This window comes from Esox lucius, chromosome 7, assembly GCF_011004845.1.
Source record: "Esox lucius isolate fEsoLuc1 chromosome 7, fEsoLuc1.pri, whole genome shotgun sequence".
NCBI lineage: Eukaryota > Metazoa > Chordata > Actinopteri > Esociformes > Esocidae > Esox > Esox lucius.
The window spans coordinates 20,558,003-20,581,796 of NC_047575.1; the positions used below are offsets into that span (position 1 = coordinate 20,558,003).

General features: G+C 41.0%; 1 protein-coding gene across 1 annotated transcript in view; it reads right to left on the reverse strand.

Annotated features, from left to right (window-relative positions):
- The window catches only part of nexmif (neurite extension and migration factor), a 37,543-nt gene extending 15,248 nt beyond the window's left edge, over window positions 1–22,295 (reverse strand). Inside the window, exon 1 of the mRNA XM_020047849.2 lies at window positions 21,891–22,295. The gene's annotated coding sequence lies outside the window, so the exon portion shown is untranslated. The remainder of the gene's footprint in view (window positions 1–21,890) is intronic.
- Between the last annotated feature and the right edge of the window lie 1,499 nt (window positions 22,296–23,794).

Below are 23,794 nucleotides of genomic sequence, written 5' to 3' on the forward strand. Positions count from 1 at the left end.
TGGAATCATTTAGGGTGTGTTTACACAGGAAGAACATTTGTTTTATTTGTTTAATAATAACTGAAAGTCCTGATGTGGAATGCAAAATGTGATATGTTAAAAGACCGATTACTGGGAAAGATATCAGAATTTTACTGATGGTGGAAGCCCTGTATTCATCACACTACCATTGTACTAAATATTATAAAAAATGTGTCAAATTTGTCAATTATTTAAAATGTGTCAAACACAACTTTTGTTGTAGCTTTTGTTGATGCAAATCAAAACAAATAATGTCTGACCTTTTTTCACATTGAATAAGATCTTGTAATCTACAATATTTAAGTGGAAAACACATGGATAATTTCTTCCCCCAAAATTGTGTTCATGCCTTAGTTGCATAACTGGGCAGACCCTTCATATTGGAGGTAAATGTGTTCAGATTCAACCAATCACTTTCCAAATCATGTACAAAGGTAATTTGCTATCAGCTGACATAAGCTTTTGTGATTCTGATCAGCCCTAAGAAAATCAATGGTGGCTAGATAATTTCCCAGAAGGTTTCTTAGTTGCGTAGTTCAGAAATCACGATATCCCTTCAACATTGATGACCGTCCAAGGATTTGCGGATAGCTACTTAATTGAGTAAAATGTACTATCAGTGGGTTGTGTGTTGGTCCCACCTAGCTATTTTAGGATGAATGCACTAACTGTAAGATTGTCTGCTAAATGAGTAAAATGTCAAATGTTAACCTCATAACTGAGTAATAAAATAAAAGTAATTAATGTAATAAACTCACTAACAATGTTTAACAGGACAGTAACATTGTGCTCTCCGCTGAACAAGTGCTGTTCCCGGTGACAGCAGAATTGTTTCAGAGCCAGTGTTGAGATGTTTTCAGTTGCTTTCCAAGAAAAGAAGAAACCAGACTTACAGAAGAAAACTTAGCAATTCACAGCTTATTCCACTCCAATACACATTGAACAAGATGACGACTTTAGACCTCAGTGGCCACAGGGTGATTAATACTAGAATTCTTTAATTTCAGGACTAGAATTCTCTAATTTTCAGAACAGATTACTATATTACAAACAGAGTTTGCAGGGACATTAACATCTCCAGCAGTAGATGTCCTAATAACAACCCCTGGCAGAACCAACATAACACTACAGGTTTTGTGAAAATAGCTCCAGACTTGAATCCATATCTAGCTTGGGAAAGCATCCGTGGTTATCTTGCACTTTCAAGTCACACTCAGTGTCTTTTTGCTGCATTTTTGTATGGAGAGAAATGTAAAATACATTACATCATCTGAAATGAATTTATTTTTGTGGCCCAGGTAATCAGAGCTATCTCTCGCGCTCTCTCTCTCGCGCTCTCTCTCTCTCTCTCTCTCTCTCTCTCTCTCTCTCTCTCTCTCTCTCTCTCTCTCGCTCTCTCTCTCTCTCTCTCTCGCTCGCTCGCTCACTCGCTCTCTCTCTCTCTCTCTCTCTCTCTTTGAGGTGATTAAACAAAGGGGATTGCTGCTAATACAAGAGAATCACCTTCAGTCTGCATTAACATACGTCACCAGATCCATTTACTGCAGTCAGGGTTCTGAATTGAAAAATCTGTATCACATTGACACAACTCTGTCTTTCTTCTATGGAGGAACAAGTGACATACAAGAGAAAACAGTGAATCATAATTTCATATGAAACCAGAAATCTGAAATACATTACATTTCTTATGGTTGTTATTTTAAGTACAGATGATTGGCTGAAAGACGAGCCATGTGGTGGTGCTAGGATACCACAATTGCAAAAATAACTTGGTTCACCAGTTTAACCTAAAATTAAATGTGATGATATAATGACATGTTTGTAGTACATTTTCCACTTTAGTGTTTTAGCAGACATTCTTAACCTGGGCCAATTACAGTTAGCTCATACATTTTAAGACAGCTAAGTGGAACAAACAGGCAACTCAGTCATAATAATTAAATTCTAATAGTAGTAGGACTTATCAGTATGCTACCATTTGCTGTAACATTACCATAAGTGTGTAGTGATGTTACATCAACTGGTAAGTATTCAACACAACACTTTTAAAATAAAATAACATTTGAAATTGATATCAAAATCAACATTATACAATTATATTTAAGAAACATTCTTATAAAGCATATTTCACACTGATTAAATATATGTACGTATTTCCTGTCATAACAAAGTCTCACGGCTGTTAGATCAAACTTAAATAAAAGTATTTTTTATTCTTCTGAACACATTACTGCACACTGAGCAACACTTGGAAAACGTGTCTTCTAAGCTGCTGAGAAAGGGAATAAACACACCTTTTCTGAATTGTTGTTTATTAGTAAGTGTATTAGTGGCTGTTGATACCTAATTAGCATTACATCATACTGTAGGCATACTGTGAGTGAACACTTATAGCTTGGAAAATATTTTACTAGTGGGAATGTTGTATATGGCCTAATACACCATGGTTAAGGGCGGTGTTAAATACTTTATTGCTATTTTAAACTGGTTACTTAAGTATTTTTTACCCAATCATCTTTATGGGCTCAAACCACCCAGTCCTGACTAATGATAATATTTGTAAGGTCATTTCCTACTCTCAATATTCATGAGGTAGAAAACCTTGATAAACAATAAGTAGAGTCAATGATCACAGTAATGAAAACATTACCTACTAGTCAAAACAATAAATGTTAGCTTGATTGTCTTAAGTTGTTTTTTGAATTTGGATAATAACCGCCTCCTTGAACTATATAGGTTGTGTTCCAGAGCTGAGCGTCCATATATGAGAAATCACTGTAACACATGCTATGCAGGGTTATGACTGGTATAAGCAGACCTCTGGAGTCGGATGATCGTAAGGAATATTTCTTAAAAAGATTTGATATGAACCTAGGTGAATAACTCTGGCTGGCCTTAAATTGTAGCAGAATAATCTTGAATTTGGTCCTATATAAAACTGGTAGCAGGTAGTTGAGGCTGAATATGTTCATGCCTCAACTACCCCATGTTCATTGGGTTTTGTTATGTTCATGAGATTATACGGGAAGATCCATTCTGAACCATCTGTAGTGGAGCCAGGAGCCTTACTGAGATTCCTGTCAGCAGTGCATTGAAGTAGTCAAATCTAGATGTTACCAGGGCATGTTTAAGGATGATCTGATTATAGCAATGTTACATGGACTGAAAAATGGCACTTTGTTGATGTTGATGAAGAGAGGTTAGAATAAAAAAGCTTCTGGTTGTAATTGTGTCATTATCCAGGGCAAGGGAGAATGTGTTAATCTTTCTCTGTGAATTCTGAGCCAACACAGAAGTAGGTTAAAATGCATCTCTTCATTGAATCTAGACAGTCTGTCAGTTTAGTTGTTACAGTGTCAGTGTCCCCATTTTTGCATATTAGCATAAAATAGGTTTTAGCCAAATATTTGGATGAATATGAGACAGCAGTATCACAGGAGTAAGAACAGAAAAAAGCTCTGAGGGACCCCTTGACTGTGGCAAGGTTGGATTTATAAGTGTTACAAATTCTTATTTGTCAGTAAAATAGGACAGACACTACCAGTGCTGTTCCAGAGATTCCAAGCAAGTTCTTAATTTTGTTGTCTAAACACTCATGATTCACTGTGTCAAAGGCAGCTGTTACGTATAGATGTAAAAGCATGCAAGTGTCTCCATCATCAGCTGTCAACATAAGTTAAAGTCATATGAAAAAGTACATTCCATAGAATTTGGGCACATGGATATTTGTGCTAAATTCCAACGAAATTAATCAATAAATGTAACCCAATTAGACAAAAAATACAGCTTGAAAGCATTTATGCCAATGTAACAAAAAAAAGATATACAGAAATGCACTTTCTTAATGTGGAAAAAGTTAGTACACCCTACCTAGAAAGACACTGCATAATCATAGCCTACACAGGGGGTCAAGAAGGAAGAACTATTGATCCTCAAAGAAGAATATGAAGACACAACTGACTTTTGCCAGACAACACCTGTTTAAAAAACAAAACTACGCCAACAATGTGCTTTAAACAGATAAGTCAAAAGTGGAGTTTGGCCTCAATGTCATTTTTTGGCAAAAACTAAACTCTGCCTTTGAACAGAAAAACATCACACCAACAGTAAAGCAGGGAGGCGGTGGCGTTAAGGTTTGGGGCTGCTTTGCTGTCTCAGGGCCAGGGCAACTTGCCATCATTGAGTCAACCGTGAACTCAATATTGTACCAGAGAATTCTACTTGCAACAGGACAATGATCCAAAACATACAAGCAAAGCTACAACAGAATGGCTCAAAAAGAAGAAATGGAATGTTAAAGAATGGCTGAGTCAAAGCTGAGATCTCAATCCTATCAAAAATGCAGTGTGGGGACTTGAGGTGGGCCCAAGTTTTTGCCTCCACAACCACCCGGGCCGCCGTCCGCTTGGCCTGCCGGTACCCGTCAGCTGCCTCAGGAGTCCCACAAGCCAACCAGGCCTGATAGGACTCCTTCTTCAGCTTGACGGCATCCCTTACTTCCGGTGTCCACCATCGGGTTCGGGGATTGCCGCCTCAACAGGCACCAGAGACCTTACGGCCACAGCTCCGAGCGGCCGCTTCGACAATGGCGGTGGAGAACATGTTCCACTCGGACTCAATATCTCCAGCCTCTGACAGGAGACTCGGCCAGACGTTCCCAGCAGACCCTTACAGTACGCTTGGGCCTGCCGAGTCTGTCCTGCTTCCTCCCCCGCCATCGGATCCAACTCACCACCAGGTGGTGATCAGTTGACAGCTCCGCCCCTCTCTTCACCCGAGTGTCCAAGACATACGGCCGCAGGTCAGATGAAACGACAACAAAGTCGATCATCGACCTACGGCCTAGGGTGTCCTGGGGCCACGTGCACTGATGGACACCCTTATGCTTGAACATGGTGTTCGTTATGGACAAACTGTGACTAGCACAGAAGTCCAATAACTGAACACCACTCGGGTTCAGATCAGGGGTGCCGTTCCTCCCAATCACGCCCCTCCAGGTGTCACTGTTGATGCCCACGTGGGCGTTGAAGTCCCCCAGTAGAAGCCTTCATCATCCAGAAACTGCTTACACACTCTGGCCACATGAGGCCGGGCATTGTCCTGCACCAAGAGGAACCCAGAGCCCACTGCACTAGTGTAGAATCTGACGATGGATCTGAGGATTTCAGCAGTCAGGGTGGTCTGTGCGACGTGGAGGACTGTGTGACCCTCCAAGGATATGCCTCCCCAGACCATCACTGACCCACTACCAAACCAGTCATGCTGGATGATGCATGAGGCAGCTTAATGTTCACCATGGCGTCTTCAGATTTCACGTTTATCACATGTTCAGTGTGAACTTGCTCCGCCAATTCTGGTGTGCTCTGGCGAATGCCAATTGATCTGCATGTTGCTGGGCTGGGAGCACAGGTCCCACTAGAGGACGTTGTACCCTCATGCTTGATGTAGACCCTCATGGAGTCTGTTTCTGACAGTTTGGTCAGAAACATGCACACCAGTAACCCGCTGGAGTTCATTTTGTTGGGCTCTGGTAGTGCTCCTCCTGTTCCTCCTCATACAAAGGAGCAGATACCGGTCCTGTCGCTGGGTTGATAGCCTTCTACAATCCTTGAGGAGCTGGACTACCTGTGCAACCTAAATAGGCTGCAGGTACCGTGACAAGGGGTTGTCTTGCTGTAGCTTCTCCAGTGCAACTGTTGTCACTATCATTTGTACCAAAACAGGTGACATTGATTTATAATCGCTTACGTTTCCTAACTGGACAGAATGATATCCTTGAAGTTTAACTGACTTGGTGTTATACTGTGATGATTATGTGTTCCCTTAACTTTTTTGAGTTGTGTACTACTGTGTTGCAACTAATGGGGACATTGATGAATACACAGACTCTGTCTCAGCATATATCTACAAGGGCATTGATGATGTCGTCCTGAGGGTCAACTTTCCCCAACCAAAAGCCCTGAGGTAATGGTAATGTCTGTGCTAAGCTCAGAGCACGGTCCTCTGCCTATCGCTCTGGGGACCTGGAGGCTTTGAGGAGATCCAGATATGACCTATGGAAGGCTATCAGAGATGACAAAAGAGACTACAGGGATAAGTTGGAGTCTAACTACCACAGCTCTGACCTGTGACACACGTGGTGTGGACTGAGACACATCACAGACTATAAAGGGAGAAACAGCAATCATGCCCAGCCTGCCACATCCCTCCTGTATGAGCTCAATACCTTCTATGCTTGGTTTAAGGTGACCAACACCATTCCTTCTGGAAGGCTTGCTGAGGACCAGGACGACTGCACTCTGTCCCTAACCACGGCTGATGTGAGGAGAGCTTTTTATAGAGTGAACCCTCGGAAGTCCCCAGGGCCAGATGGCATTCCAGGCCGAGTCCTCAGGGGGTGCACCGAACAGCTAGAGGAGGTTTTCACCTCTATATTCAACCTCTCCCTGACTCTGGCTGCAGTCCCCACCTGCTTCAAACAGACCACCATTGTCCCTGCACCGAAGAAACCTTCCATCGTCTGCCTGAATGACTACTGCCCTGTTGCACTGACCTCCATCATCATGCAGTGCTTCGAGCGGCTGGTCAGAACTCACATCTGCTCCACCCTTCCTGACACCTTGGACCCCTTTCAACCTCACCTCCTCTGCACTGACCCTGAGCACTGGAGCCCCCCAGGGCAGCGTAATCAGTCCCCTCCTGTACTCCTTGTTCACACTTGACTGTGTGGTCACACGCAGCTCCATTGTCATCCTTACGTTTGCGGACGGCACAACCATCCTGGGTCTCATCTCCAACAATGATGAGACCGCTTATAGAGAGGAGTTAGGGGACCTGGCTACATGATACCAGGACAACAACCTCTCTATCAATGTCTGCAAGACTAAGGAGATGATCGTGGACTTCAGGAAGTGGCAGAGGAGGAGTCAGGCCCACATCGATGGAGCTGTATTGGAGAATCTCCAACTTCATCGGCTGCTGTCTCCCTTCCATGCAAGGCATCATCAAAGACTACAGCCACCCAGGCTACGGTCGGTTCACACTGCTGCCGTCTGGTAGACGCTACCGGAGCATCACTCACTTCCAGACTCACAAACGGTTTTATCCCTCAGGCCATAAGGGTTCTCAACCAGCAACACTGATCATATTGATCACATGAACATTCCAAATGCTCTGATGTCTTTCTATGTACATTCAATGTACATTAGAATATTTTTCTGTGCCATTCATAGGCATATCACATTTATATTTATAATATTCTATATTGCTCATATTCCCCATTCTGCACTCTTTGAAAATGCTGCTAGTTTACATTGTTATGTATATTTAATTCATTCTGCGTAGATGTTGTCTGCCATGTCAGAAGAGTTTCATTGTTCAGAATGACGCTGAGTTATTCGGTGGATTTGATAAATAAATAGACTTTGACCTTGACTTCAATTGTCATCAATGAATCAATTATTTCTTAATTAGGATTTTTAAAATCCCAAAAAATCCACAATACTTCCTCGAAAGGATTATTCTATGGATTAAAATGCATGAAAAGCAAGTCTCGGTGTTTTTGGCATAGTATTAAATAGTATTAAATTACTATTAATCAAAATTATCACAGTATTTACACTATACTTTGTTGGAATGGTTTTCTTTAAAGGTTTATGGATACACACTCTGAGCTATCAAAGACCTCAAAAGATGGTTAATTGATTCAAGTGAAATCTGTGGCTCATGTCTATTTTGTCTATATCAGCCATTCTGCTGTAGACTTGCTTGTGTGTTTTTGGATTATTGTCTTGCTGCATGACCCAGGTACCCTTCAGATTCATCTCACAGACTGACATTCTGTTTTCTCTGATACAGAGCAGAATTTCTGGTTAATTCTATGATGGAAAGTCTTCCAGGTCCTCATGCAACAAAGCATCCCTAAACAAATCACAGTACCACCACTATACTTGACCTCTGTAGTCAGTGCTGTGGAATGTAGAGTTTGTATTTTTCCAGATATAACAGGACACTTGTTGTCCAAAAAGCTTAGGAGTTTTGAACAGATCACTGTGGCCGACAGTGGTTTTCATTGTGGTATATTTCCCTACTAAAACGGATGGCTGTTTTTGGAGTGAGTTTACAGAACTACTCATTCAGGTGAGTGCTGCATCTGGGTATGTTCTACTCATGGGTGATTTCACATACACATTGATGAATTCCATGTCAAACTGGCTGATTACATTTGATCTGTTCTGGACTGTGTTGATGAGTGTCAACATGTTAATTTTCCCTCACATAATTGGGACACATTTGTTATCTATTCTGCTCTTTTGGAGTGGGAATTAATGATCTGACCTCAGTTGACTGTGTCTTATCTGACCACAGGGTCCCTTCTCATGACTGCCTCGTTCTCAATGCCAACCCTGAGGAAAAAGACTTATATGCTTCCGGAAGCTCATTACAGAAGCATAATCTAAGCAATTACTCCTTATGAGAAGTTGAACAATAAAATCAGACTGTGTACAGTTCTTGATAAATTTTTTCCATTAAACACCTGGGAGACTTCCTTCAAACACTGTGCAAAATGGTTTAGCTGTGATTCTATAAAAGCTGAAAGGTGTAAACTAAAGTGAAGATGGATGAAAGAAAAGCTACAATAACTGGCCCAGGCCCTTTCATGTCACCAGATTGCAAATAAAAAGGTCACTGAAAAGTGCACGCAAGCTATACTATGCTAATCTCATTGCAAAGGATGAAGGGAACCTATTTCAATTGTCTCATTGCAAATGGTAAGAAGAATTCTATTATCAGTTCTCTGTTATCTACACCATACTAATACTGTGTTTGACCCCCTATCGCCTTCAGAACTGCCTTAATTCTATGTGGCATTGATTCAACAAGGTGCTGAAAGCATTCTTTAGAAATGTTGGCCCATATTGATAGGATAGCATCTTGCAGTTGATGGAGATTTGTGGGATGCATATCCAGGGCACGAAGCTCCCGTTCCACCACATCCCAAAGATGCTCTATTGGGTTGAGATCTGGTGACTGTGGAGGCCATTTCAGTACAGTGAACTCATTGTCATGTTCAAGAAACCAATTTGAAATGATTCGAGCTTTGTAACATGGTGCATTATCCTGCTGGAAGTAGCCATCAGAGGATGGGTACATGGTGGTCATAAAGAGATGGACATGGTCAGAAACAATGCTCAGGTAGGCAGTGGCATTTAAATGATGCCCAATTGGCACTAAGGGGCCTAAAGTGTGCCAAAAAAACATCCCCACACCTTTACACCACCACCACCAGCCTGCACAGTGGTAACAAGGCATGATAGATCCATGTTCTCATTCTGTTTACGTCAAATTCTGACTCTACCATCTGAATGTCTCAACAGAAATCCAGACTCATCAGACCAGGCAACATTCTTCCAGTCTTCAACTGTCCAATTTTGGTGAGCTCGTGCAAATTGTAGCCTCTTTTTCCTATTTGTAGTGGAGATGAGTGCTACCCGGTGGGGTCTTCTGCTGTTGTAGCCCATCCGCCTCAAGGTTGTGCGTGTTGTGGCTTCACAAATGCTTTGCTGCATACCTCGGTTGTAACGAGTGGTTATTTCAGTCAAAGTTGCTCTACTATCAGCTTGAATCAGTCGGCCCATTCTCCTCTGACCTCTAGCATCAACAAGGCATTTTCGCCCACAGGACTGCCGCATACTGGATGTTTTTCCCTTTTCACACCATTCTTTGTTAACCCTAGAAATGGTTTTACATGAAAATCCCAGTAACTGAGCAGATTGTGAAATACTCAGACCGGCAATACTCAGACCGGCCCATCTGGCACCAACAACCATGCCACGCTCAAAATTGCTAAAATCACCTTTACCACTTGTTAAGGACCTGCTTCTCTGCATCATATTGAGCATCCTAACAGCAGTAACACCAGGTGCTTATTGACTACCACACATTCTATCTCTGAAACTGTAAAAAATATGAGGTTCCTTCCCATAGGACCCTATTCCCATGGCACTCATAAAGCCCAATAATTACTCAATTGCCCTTTCCACCAATGGTCTTTGAACTACCTTATTGCAAATAGTCTTCCTTAACCTTTCTAGTCCAGCTTCCAGCTTTTGCGTTTTGCTAGTGTCTTTGTCACGACTGGTAGCATGAGGCGGTACCTGCAGCCCATTCATGTTGCACAGGTAGTCCAGCTCCTCCAGGATGGCACATCCATACGTGCCGCTGCAAGAAGGTTTGCTTTGTCTCCCAGTACAGTCTCAGGAGCATGGAGGAGATACCAGGAGTTACACTGAGAGATACAGTGAGAGCAGACTCTTGCATTTTCTCATTGCGGCATCTGTGGTGTTAATCTCAGCAACATAATTTCACTCAGTCTACTTTTAACTGGCATTGTTGGAATCACACCTACAACTCTGGCATTGTTGGAATCGTACCTACAACTCTGGCATTGTTGGAATCGCACCTACAACTCTGGCATTGTTGGAATCGTACCTACAACTCTGGCATTGTTGGAATCGCACCTACAACTCTGGCATTGTTGAAATCGCACCTACAACTCTGGCATTGTTGGAATCGTACCTAGAACTCTGGCATTGTTGGAATCGCACCTACAACTCTGGCATTGTTGGAATCGCACCTACAACTCTGGCATTGTTGGAATTGCACCTACAACTCTGGCATTGTTGGAATCGTACCTACAACTCTGGCATTGTTGGAATCGCACCTACAACTCTGGCCTTTTTGGAATCGTACCTACAACTCTGGCATTGTTGGAATCATACCTACAACTCTGGCATTGTTGGAATCGTACCTACAACTCTGGCATTGTTGGAATCGTACCTACAACTCTGGCATTGTTGAAATCGCACCTACAACTCTGGCATTGTTGGAATCGTACCTACAACTCTGGCATTGTTGGAATCGTACCTACAACTCTGGCATTGTTGGAATCGCACCTACAACTCTGGCATTGTTGGAATCCTATCTGCAATTATGGCATTGAAAGCACGATACTCCACCAACTGAACTACACCTGACTTCTGTGAAATGAAACCTCCACACACTTAGATTCCACTCCGGTAACTTTGATATATCTGTAGAGCCCTTAAACCCAAACTCTGGACTGGACCTTAACGCTAGTTCCACAGATTTTCTTATTGTTCGCCTCTAATGAGAGACTTTTTTAGACCTGGGACACCAGGTAGGTGCAACTCATAAGAATTTAAAAAAATAGCAGGCTCTGGAGCTTTAGGGTATATTTTCTTCCAGAATCTATTTAACAATTTACCTAATCCCAAAAGGAGACTTTATTTTTATGTTTTGGTATAGGTGAAAATGCAACAATGTTTTTTTGTCCTGGTTTCTGATGGAATCACTGATGTTTGCGTACTGTATCTTGCTGTTGTATTTTTGTTGTTTTTGAAATGATCAGACAGCAGGTTTGAGCGTTCCCCTTCCAATAGACATCATATTTCATGATAAAGCCAAACAAATATAACTAGAAAACAGGATTGAGGATTTATTTGAAATTTAGGAGAGCGTAATAATTTAACTTTACATACTCGTCAGGAGGATTATCAAGGCCACAGGGAAGTTGCTGTATTTCATATCAAAGTAGTTCATATAAATTCTGGTAGAAGATGCTCTAATCCGTAAACCCATAACAGCACCTTATTGTGACTTGCCACAAGCAGCTTAGAAGAAAGGGCAACAGACATTTTAATTGAACACATGTTCTACAGTATTTCAAAGGCCCTATGGGAAAGGAGCCAACGTATACAGTAAAAACAGAGTACAGTGGTACTGAAGTGTTCAGAGTTGGACAATCAGCAGCTGAGCAGAGGGAGGGTCAGAAAAGAGGAAAACATGTTTGATGAATGGTAATTATTACCCACCAATACCATAAAGAGCATACTGACAGCCTGGCACTGTCCCTTTCTCTATTGCATCATATCTATATTCACAGAATACAGTTTTGCACTATGAATGGATTACCCACACAAACTCAAATTCACAATCCCACAGAATACCATACACATTTGTGTGCCACAGTATGTCTCTGTGTGTCTGTGCGCTACATCACTGTATCCGTATGTGGAAAGTTTTGTTGCAGGAGGGCTGACAAAGCTTCACTTTAGAGGGCTAAGAGGCCAGTCTGGGATAGCAGCTCACCAACTGACTTGCTGACTGACTGATGCAACCACCATTGGTTTGACTCCAGGGAAACAATAATCCACCTGACCTCCCATCACACTGACAGTCGCTAGGGTAACACAGAGCGGGGATATGTATGGCTTCCCAAGTGATTCCACAATGTAGGCATAAACACAGTGAGAAAAAACAGACACAAAAAACAGAAGACCATTTTTTTTTTTTACTCCCCCGAGGGCTGAGGAGGAGGGACTACCACCACCACACTGACGGACCGAGACTTCCCCCGGCTGAATACACTTGAGAATATTGCTTGCACAAAAGATCAGCTGCTTTCGAACCGTCTAGTATGACTCCTTTGATCTCTTCTCCCTGAGTTAAAACTCCGCTACACAAGTGTTGTCTTTCATCATGAAACACTGACCTCTCAATATCAGAGCTAACTATGTGTCATTGTGATAAAATTACATATTAAGAAATAATTTCCATTGTTTTGAATAATCATAGCACTTTCCTTTCCTTACAATTTGTGTGAATTACAAAGGAACCATTCCAGGATAACATATACAATTGTTCTAGTCTGTCTGCTAACAACTGTATGCCCAGTTTGACATCATATTAGCATTGCAAAGTTATCTTTGCCGAGAGAGAGAGAGAGAGAGAGAGAGAGAGAGAGAGAGACTAAAAAGAGAGAGCGAGTGATCCAATTGCTGTTGTACTGCACCATTCGCAGCATATTTTCTTTGTGATCCTGCTCAGGGTAATGCGGTATGGCTTGAAATACTGTGAAAAAATTGAAATTACACTTGTGACCGTGTATTCTCCTGGAGAAATACCAAAGCAGCCACTGTGAAGCTGCTTATGCATGCAGGCAAGCTGAAATAGTAATTCAGTGGCTACTTAGCCGTTTGACTGCAATCATGCTGTCATTGAATAAGACAGATGTAGCGATTTGCTGCATTCAAACGTTATAGATTTGAACAGCTAATTCCAAAACATATTATAATTTAAGAGCCCTCAAAAGAATACAGGATACAATATCCTGGAAGATATCAGAAAAAGAAGCAGAGAAGCAAAGGTGGCTTGGAAGATCAGATGTAGGCTAGCTAGGTGATATGTTTTGGTGACAATTGAAGAACATTTAAATCCTGACAGACTATATTTTGCTCTCTGTCTTTTCCTGGATGTAAAGACTTGTCTTTCCAAAAGACACCCCCGCCCCCTCAAAGCATGGTGAACTAGACTTAGTAAGCCTGCCAATTGCCTACCCAGCAGAAACAAAGCAACACAAAAAAGAAATGAGAAGGTCTTAACAGTGCAGTCAAATGCATCCACCCTCAACTATCAATTCACTAACTGACTTTTGGAAGGAAAACAGCACAAATATTTGCTAACAAAATGAAATACATGCATCTCAGTCAATCCTATAGAACTGGTTCTCTCTGTTTATAACAACAAATAAACAAGATAGCTTGTTACTCTTATAAAATTTAATTATTACATGTTGCAGAGGATCATTTTAAGAATGTTTTGAATGTTGACATTTTTTGAATCAATTTCCTCATGCTCAAACATCTCAAAGGCTACTCCAAAGACAATGATGGTCATCCCAATGATGTTATGCTAATCTTGGGTAACCCAGTTCTGAAGTGTTGCGAAATTGTTCAGATGATCAATGATCAGTTCTTGGTTTATTGCTGAGGTGGAACCAGAAAGAAGAGCCCCACCCCTTTCTTCTTGCAAGCCAATTGTTCCCTCCCCTTCCAAAATTCAAAAGATGCTACATCGTGATTTGTCCAAAGCACAGGAGGTAAGGCTATTCATTACCACATGTAACCAGTTGCCTCAAGACAGATCAACAGTACCATTTACGTTTTTGCTCTGTCCATGATAAATTACCTCCTACAGAGTATTAAAAAAGAATGGAAAACCACAAAGAGAGCCAACAGAATGTGAATGTGATGTAGTCCTCAAGACAACCAAAAGAGGAACAGAAGATTATAACAACAACAACCTTGTAAACAAAATTATTTTGTTTTCAGCCAATAATATTTCGTTATAAAACATAACAAAGCTAAGGAAACATAAGTAACATACAGCATTTAACTTGGCTGTAATGCCGAGACTTTAAAAGCCTCAGCTCTTTTATGGTCCAATAAGCAATTATAATGGCCACAGTTTAAGGCATGACTCATGATTCTGGATTTCTCTCAATGTTGCTAAGTGGAGTCACTGAGACAGACCAGGGTTCATAGCATGTACTGTATACAATTTCTGCTGCTCTGAAAATAATTTAGAGAAATAACATGGAGCAATAAAGGTTATCCAAAGATGCTAAATTCATATTTCTTCTCACTAAACAACATACATTAAACCAGAAATTATAGGAAATGTGCAATTTTGTGGAGATTTGTCCTCTGATGTATGTTGTAGTCCAAGCTTCTTTGGCCCATTTGAATCCTATAGAACTGGTTCTCTCTGTTTATAACAACATATAAACAAGATAGCTTGTTACTCTTGTACAAGAAATAACATTTGACAGTATATTTTAACACACCCTCAATTATTACATGTTGCAGAGGATCATTTTAAGAATGTTTTGAATGTTGACATTTTTTTAATTAATTTCCTAATGCTCAAACATCTCAAAGGCTACTCCAAAGACAATGATGGTCATCCCAATGATGTTATGCTAATCTTGGGTAACCCAGTTCTGAAGTGTTGCGAAATTGTTCAGATGATCAATGATCAGTTCTTGGTTTATTGCTGAGGTGGAACCAGAAAGAAGAGCCCCACCCCTTTCTTCTTGCAGGCCAATTGTTCCCTCCCCTTCCAAAATTCAAAAGATGCTACATCGTGATTTGTCCAAAGCACAGGACGTAAGGCTATTCATTACCACATGTAACCAGTTGCCTCAAGACAGATCAACAGTACCATTTATGTTTTTGCTCTGTCCATGATAAATTACCTCCTACAGAGTATTAAAAAAGAATGGAAAACCACAAAGAGAGCCAACAGAATGTGAATGTGATGTAGTCCTCAAGACAACCAAAAGAGGAGCAGAAGATTATAACAACAACAACCTTGTAAACAAAACTATTTTGTTTTCAGACAATAATTTTTCTTTATAAAACATAACAAAGCTAAGGAAACATAAGTAACATACAGCATTTAACTTGGCTGTAATGCCGAGACTTTAAAAGCCTCAGCTCTTTTATTGTTCAATAAGCAATTATAATGGCTACAGTTTAAGGCATGACTCATGATTCTGGATTTCTCTAAATGTTGCTAAGTGGAGTCACTGAGACAGACCAGGGTTCATAGCATGTACTGTATACAATTTCTGCTGCTCTGAAAATAATTTAGAGAAATAACATGGAGCAATAAAGGTTATCCAAAGATGCTAAATTCATATTTCTTCTCACTAAACAACATACATTAAACCCGAAATTATAGGAAATTTGCAATTTTGTGGAGATTTGTCCTCTGACGTGTGTTGTAGTCCAAGCTTCTTTGGCCCATTTGTGCTGCTGTATTGAGAGGCAAAACCTCAAGCTAATTGAGATTCAGCCTCTCTTCTCTCTGCACCCATACAACCCCCTCCACTTACACACACAGGCCACATCTCGAGTGGGGCGGGTAAGGACATGGGGGGTGGGTGTGTGACAGAAAGACCGGACACCAGAGAAGCAGAGTATGCCTATTGCACCATACAACCTATTTAGTAGATATAGAACTGGAGTCATAAGGATTTAGCACGTTTTCTGTCTTCAGGTGTGAACTGGTAAGGGATAGCTATGCGATAAATAGGAGGAGCTCCTCCCTACACTGTCAATAATGCAATAACAGAGCACAGGCAGCAATCACCTCCAACGCACAAGCACACCATGGAACAGAGCCATTTGTTATCTATCTAAGGGCCAGATGTCAGACTTGTATTGAACTTTTCTCCAGTAGATCAGGTCAAATGTTTCTATCTACTCATGAATCAGCTCATCAAAAGACAAATTAACAATTAGGTTAAACTATGAAATATAGTATGTATTATTTATTAATCTAATAGGGTAAATATAATTTACTCTTTTCTTGATAACAATCTTTTCCTCCCTTATTTTTGGTGCAAGGGTGGAAAATAACATTTAACCAAAAAAACTACTGCTAGCGATTGCACATTTTTGTCCTCCTTTAAAACAACTTATTTTGTCATTATGCATATGAATATCATTTCATTTCATTTCAAACTCAAGGACCCAAGAAGGAAAACATGGCAATTGTAACAAAGGGAAAGAAGCTCAATACACTCTCATTAAAATTCAGAAGCCCTCATCCCTGGGCTTTTCCAAAACAATCTGTTTAGTCACACATTTAATAACTTTTCAATTATAAAACAAAATAATTAATTCTGGGGGTTCCTGATGCTGCAAATTCTGAAAAACAACTCAACTAATTGAGAGACAGGTAAGTTGAGGTTTCTGGAAGGCAGTGTGAACATTTCTTTTGCTAAAATATTTTAACATTTATGAGAGCAATACTACTTTCTTTGACCCTTTCTGTTGATCCAACAAATTACCATGTACTGGTATGTAAATCCAGGCCTGCTGTACACAGATGCTTCAATTCCCTACAGTTTATCACTGACAGGCCCTGTGATGTTAGCAATTCTACCCATATATGAACGAAGTGTATTCAGGGTCAGGAGAAAACAAACCAAAGAGCATAATTTCCATGTACATTGGTTAGTATATGATACATTTTTCAGTACAGTAAAGGGGAGAAAAACACACAAATAAGCGTTACCAACACTGTGTGCAGAAATTACACTCTTATTCTGTGATACTATCCTTTTGCATAGGCATATTGATTAATGATGTGGATTTGGCACACCAATCTACAAACTGCTCCAACAACTAAAAAAAAACACAACAATTGTAATAAGCCATCTGGCTTGCTCTAGTGTGTAGTGTAAAAACTACTGTAATATTCAGATAGTGTTGTATAGAATTCACAGTTCAGTGACAGTACTTTCATTTTGATCTTATTGTTAAAAAACAAAGGGTTATTTGCTGAAAATAACACATTGCAGTGGTCCTCTCCATTCATACATTTCAATGTCTGTCCTAAACCTGAATATTCCAACTTAATCAAATTATATTATCACCTGGTAACGTATGCAGCAACATAGCATAGAAAGTGAAAATATAAACATTCTGGGATGAATTAAACATTTTTGGATGAATTAAACATTGTTGTTCAACACTAGTTTTTTCGGGATGAATAACACATTTGTCGAGTCTTGGATTAAATATCCCTGATGACTCAAGGGGCTATGACCCCAGGAGAAGAGATCAGGAGGAGATCCTGAGACAAATGGATGAACTGCCATTCTGGCAGTACAACACACTTATGGACATACAGTACAGCTCTGGTATGGATTTGTGACTGTGAGCATATTGACACCTCCTCTCAATCTCTGTACTACAGTAAATATGTTCCTGGGTAAATAATGAGCAGGGCACCAGTTAACCGTCAATCAGAGGTTAGTGTAGGGTTAGTCAGGTTTCCTGGGAGGAGGCGTTGGTTTCTTCTGGACAAATACAAACAAATGAAGCATGGCACGGTGACTCACAGCTCTAATGAAGCAGTGTATTGACTCACTAAATTCCCCCTCTGTCTGCAAGGCATGCATCCCAGCTGCCCCTCTGAATACCAATTACTGTACCGATGGGCTGGTCTGTCACTCAGCCCAAATGCCAGTGTGGAGCAAGGGCACTGGTGTCTTAGAGAGAGTGTGAGAGAGACAGAGAGAACGAGAGAGGGAGGGAGAGAACGAGAGAGATGCTTGGGGTCAAATGCTCAGAGAATACAGAAAGGAAGAAAGAGAATATGTGAAGCAAATGGTGTAGGGTTAACATTTAACTGAATCCTTGTCCTGTCAAACCACCTGTCGTCAGGAGATATTGAGGAGTAACCATCCATTACAGCTCTGTGATCTTTCTAAAGAACGAAATTCTGATGAACCAAGTGACACAAAATGCTACTTTCCCAATTGTGTGGTGTAATGGCATGCCATCATAATTACAGTGATCCTTTAGCATAGTGGCTGAGAGGAAAAGAGAAGCATTGAGCCTCTTCAGCATCATCTATACTGGTAAAGAGTGCCCCACTACCTCAGGCTCAGACTAGGGACAACAATAACTGTTGTTCAATATTGTAGCTCATTTAATTCCCACTGTATGTTTTTGTGGGAGGTCTTTGTTTGATCTTTTAGTCTCTTGCTGTCGCCTCAAACAAGAAAGGAGCTGAATGAAGAGAGGGCCATAATAATAACGCAGACAGCCCAGAAGCCGGGCAGTACTAAGCCTGGTAAACAGCCATTGATTTGAGCAGGCCAGGGACAGTCCTCTCTTGGTAGCAATGCCCATACTCCCCCTGAAAGACGGCCTGACAGGAGCTCCTTAAGCAAACTCCTTTTATTAAAAATGTGATTCATATTTATCCAGTATTAGAGCCTTGCTTAAAACTGAAACTAGACAGATTAAGAGATCCACCAGACAAGGAGTTATGGAAGAAGTGAAAACCAGCTGAAAGCCATTATTCTTTTTCAAGCCCAAAGATTTATCTGAATAATGAATGCACAGTGAAGAATATTTCAATTTTCCTGTACGTCCACATGGCTAGAGAAGGAAGACATTTTAGGAATATTAGTTCTCATTAAAAGTGTGATATAAATGTCACTGATTGCACATAAAAGTATACAATTATGTCTTCAAAATATATGCAGGAAGTATTTTTGTCATTTTCGTCATCATATGCTCCATGTAAGGTCGTATTGCCCTTAGGCGCGGCAGTACAACGTTTAACAAAACACTGTAGTGCTCCATTTACAGCGTCAAAGCCCTAGACTACGCACAGCTGAATCCTGACCTATGTATCAATAAAACACGTTATTGAGAAAACAGCCTCTGAAAGACTGAAGAAGTATTGCAATTCACCATAACAGGATGGCCTAAGAGGTTAACTAAATGATTGGGTATCAGTTTGAGACAGGACATAACTGCCATGCCTCTGAAAATGTGGTCCTTATTAAAATAGAAATGTAAAACCTTGCCGTTAATTTCATCTGGAACTTTCTGATAACCCAGGTCATTAGTGACTGGCAGAAAAACTCCTCCCCCTACGCAGCTCTAGTGCATTAAACTGGAGGCTCCAGCTTCAAGGGGGGAAAGGAACACAAAAGCCTCCTGTCATTCCTCTGTGCTGCTGCTTTCACCGGGACCTGCTTTTGCCAATCCTCTCTGAGTGCATGCCCCTACAATAACGGCAAAAGGGCCTCTTTACAGAAAGACGTCTGATGGACAGACTGACATTCTGCAGCAGCCCACAATCCCAACACGTACTGCCCCTACAGTATCAATACCTCACCACCCCAACCTCCTCGTTAATCAAAGTCATTTTCACGTATTATTTCACATTGGTAATAACACGCACAAGTCCTTAGCTAATAGACATTAGTAATGTGTCATTTTCCAACCAAGGTCAGAACTGAGGGGCGAAAAAGCTTTTCTGAAAGGAGGGACGCAACAATTGTCTTTGCTGCCGCTAACTTTAATGCTTGCATGCAAGCGTTTAGAAATCTACAAACTCTGTTTGTTTATCTCCATGTGTGTTTCGTGTGTATGTCCTATGATAAAGAAAAACAGGTGGTTCCTATGGAAATAGCAGAAAGATGGGATACCCAAAAGGATTCCTCCAGGACCAGAGCAGTTGGGCTAGTGTTCTTATCCATCTGCAGTGAGCAGGATCGAGGTTAGGATCATTGTGAATGTAACAGACCGGGTATGGGCAGCTAAAGAGCTCAGCACTCTGTTCTGCTCCACTGTCTCTATGCCCGACTGGAGAAGAAGCTCAGCTCACACTCTTTTCCCTGCAGTCATGAAAGCAATCAAAAAGGGCTGAGCCACCCTACTCCTGGGGTTGTTACCTCTCTGTTAATTACACCACACCACCTCCACTGCCTCTGCTGCTGAGCCAGCCTACTCCTGGGGTTGTTACCGCTCTGTTAATTACAGCACACTGCCTCCACTGCCTCTGCCGCTGAGCCAGCCTACTCCTGGGGTTGTTACCTCTCTATTAATTACAGCACACTGCCTCCACTGCCTCTGCCGCTGAGCCAGCCGTTGTGCACTGCTGAGGGAGGGAGGTGGTTCTCTCTGAATGAATGAATTAACGACTGACAACCAGGCACAATGTTTGCTAACTATTTAACAGGTCTTTTAATATTCTGTTAGGCATGAAGTGTAAAATGCAGGTTGATACCAAACGTACTGGCTATGTAGAAGAAAAAAAATTCAAATAAGTGTGACATCTGCCTAGGTACTGATGCAACCCTTCACCCAACCTCCCAGAGAGCCTCGCTCCTCCCCCCTCTGGCTTTACTTTCAGATAAACACAATGCAGTGCTGTGTGCTGCTCAGCCTTCAAGTACCTGCTCCCACTCTGGCTGAGAACTCTGGGCCAAAGCCATAGACGTGAGGGACAGAGGACCACATTACAAGGATTGGTGTTGTCTCAACCTGAACATGCCTAATCCTATTCACCTTGAAACATTAGAGACGGGACGACCAAGGTCCACTAAACAGCCAGACCCAGGAAAGGGACTGAGGGTGATGCAGGGAAATTGAGCAACATATTTTTTCAAAACATCTTGGTACCTTATTGCATCAGTGGAGCTATTTAACAATGCCATGGAATAGTAAACAAAAATATGCCTGGCATTTGAATGGGTAATCTTTAGCAGGAACTATGTTTGAGTTCATATAGAGACCTGGTCAAATTAAAGGATGTTCATTGTGTTTTATAGGGGACTCATTTGCTAAATTAAGAGTTTTTGACCTCTTATTTGCTGTTTTTTCCAAAACACAAAACTAACTTATTAACATTCAACTTATAACAAATTTACACATTTGAATAATTCTGCCTGATATAAAATTCCCCAGCCCTTTCACATAGGAATGTAGTTGAGTTAAACTTTGCTTCTGATGGACAACCACCTGTGAGAAAGAAACCTTTAGCCAGACAGTGTTCTGGAAAGAGAGTGAATCTTCTAGATATTAGCATCCGTAAGAGAAGTAGTATAAAGATTATAAAGTATAATGATTATAGTACTGTTATTACAATATTGGCTATTTTTCACTTCATGTCACATACAAATGTGTATTGAGATGGACCACAGGAGAAAAGGAAAAGCTGGAAACACCATGCTGAAAATAAATGCATGGGGGGGGGGGGTGCACAGTGCAATAAATGCCAGGAGGAAAACATTCTGTGAAATGTTCAAGTTTAAGCACCTGGTTCATTGACTGACACTTCATAATACTGTATGTTTTTGGTCGTGTTAGGGTTGGGGGTGGTGCTGGGGCTCTAATGCTCCAATTACTTTTAAACCATGAAAAGCAAAGCTGCTTCTCAACGCATTTTATGACAATTGCTCTGATGCACAGTTTAAAAGTCAAGTAACTATATTACATTAAGTACACTTCAATACAAAATCCCAACTGGTGAACGTTTATCTAATGCGATAAATGAAATACCCGCCCCCTTACCTTTCGAATGCAGCCATATGTAGAAATTGTAGATTGTAGGCTATTTTAGGTTGCATATTTTTCATATAATATTGTTGCTTTAAAACCCTATTCGTTCCTGTGGCACATTTAACTTACCTCTCTGTTCACACGGGCTGGGCTTTTCTAGTCGACAGCATTCCATTTTGCAGTTGTTTATTTGACAGATGGAAACTGTATCTTCTCAGTGGAGCGACCTCACCATGTTTTTCCCAAGCCCGGACTCCCTGTATCAGCAGGTGGACGCGCCTCCCTATGATGGAGACAGCGAGCCTCGGTCCCCCTACCACTCCATTTTATTCTGCTGTCTTCGTCGTAATCCAGGAAACAAACAAAAAATATATTGGCCATTCCATGTGTCATATGCACATCATGTTTCATAAAGGAGCGGCATGGGCATGTTTATTTCCTATGACGCTCTCTGGAATATTGTACAGCAATACTGAATCCTGCTATTGTTACAGCCTACCCAATTTTTTTTCAGAGATGCACCCCGTCCCTGACAACGACGGCAGGCTCGTGCCAGTTTGCTCCCCCTTTTTTGCGACCAGCCATAAAGAGCGCGCCCACAAATTTAATTCGGGGCCGCGCTTCTCCATCGTTGACGCGCCTACAATAGTTTAACACAGGTGCAGTTTGTACATTAATTAGAGGTACTACTTTGTCATGGCAGGTCTCATATCTCTATTCTATAAAAAAATTATATGTATGGAGTCTAGTTTTTGGGCGTTATAAATTGTACTGATTATTATTGATTTATTTTTACCAGTCTAAGTTGAGATGTGACACACGTTCCGGAAGACCAGCGTCGGATAATAATGCAACAGTTGTGCACAATTAAGTCCCAAGGAAAACCAAAAAAACCATTCGACTGACCCTCAAGTGCCCTCAAGGAGCTGGGCACGTTGTAGTGTTTCAAACAAAATTACTTTTTTCCTCGTATTTCTAGGAATCAGTTTACCAGTCAACATTTGGGACGGCAATCTCTTAGCAATAATTGGTATAGGCCTATAAACAATTATTATGTGCTATATTAATTTTATAACATATTTCCTTATTAATTAACATTCCGCATCAGGATGTGGTTTAATGTATTTTTTAGGTAAGACATGAATTAACAGAATTGTAGAAACACTACATACTGTATTACATGGTATTATATTTCTGCCTCAAGGGCCCCTATGGGTGTGGGCCCTGCTGGGGCTTCCGCTGCTGTAAACCTGTGCATTAATAAAGCCCTGGATGTGGACATATTGATCTTTAATTTTCCCTTTAACTCATACTACAATTATTGTTGACTACCAACTCGGGCAATAGGGATTACGTTTGGAAAGGCTGCTTGATCCTCTTGAATGTCTCACCCTTAAGACAGTTGTTAACTAACCTTGCAACAGATGAAGGCATTCTTGGGATATCACATGAATGTACAACGTTACTGAGCGCTCCTCGCCAGTGATAGGTGAAATAATCATGCATTTTATAATAGGATTCTCGTAATAACAGGGCTTTTATACTACAATAGTCTATAGCCTACTTTAGGAAATGTTTGGATGAATACTCGAGTCGCAAAATTATTTTGTAGTGTAATGGAAATCCCGCTTTATAGACTATCATGATAGGATACGCTAGTTTTTCAGGAAACCCCCTTAAAGCATTGCAGAGAAATCGTATTCGACATATTAACAAAAAAGGTCACCATCAGGCACGGCGCTACACCCGGGCTAGGGGGTGCTATAGCCACATCACAAATCTGCGTATCCCCAGTTCAGCCACCTCAAGTATTTTGGTGGAAATGTTGATTTTAACTGTTTCAAATAGTTTCATTTCATATTAATCTAGGCTTCTGAGCTGGTGTTGTATCTGTAACGTAAGGTTATGGATATCAGCGGTTAGCCTAATGGCCTGCCTCAAATTTGGCCATGAGGAGTCTGCATTCTTTTTTTTACTGTGGCAGCTTAAGTAGTAATGTGATTAATGTGAAGACATTTTTATTTTAATCTCGT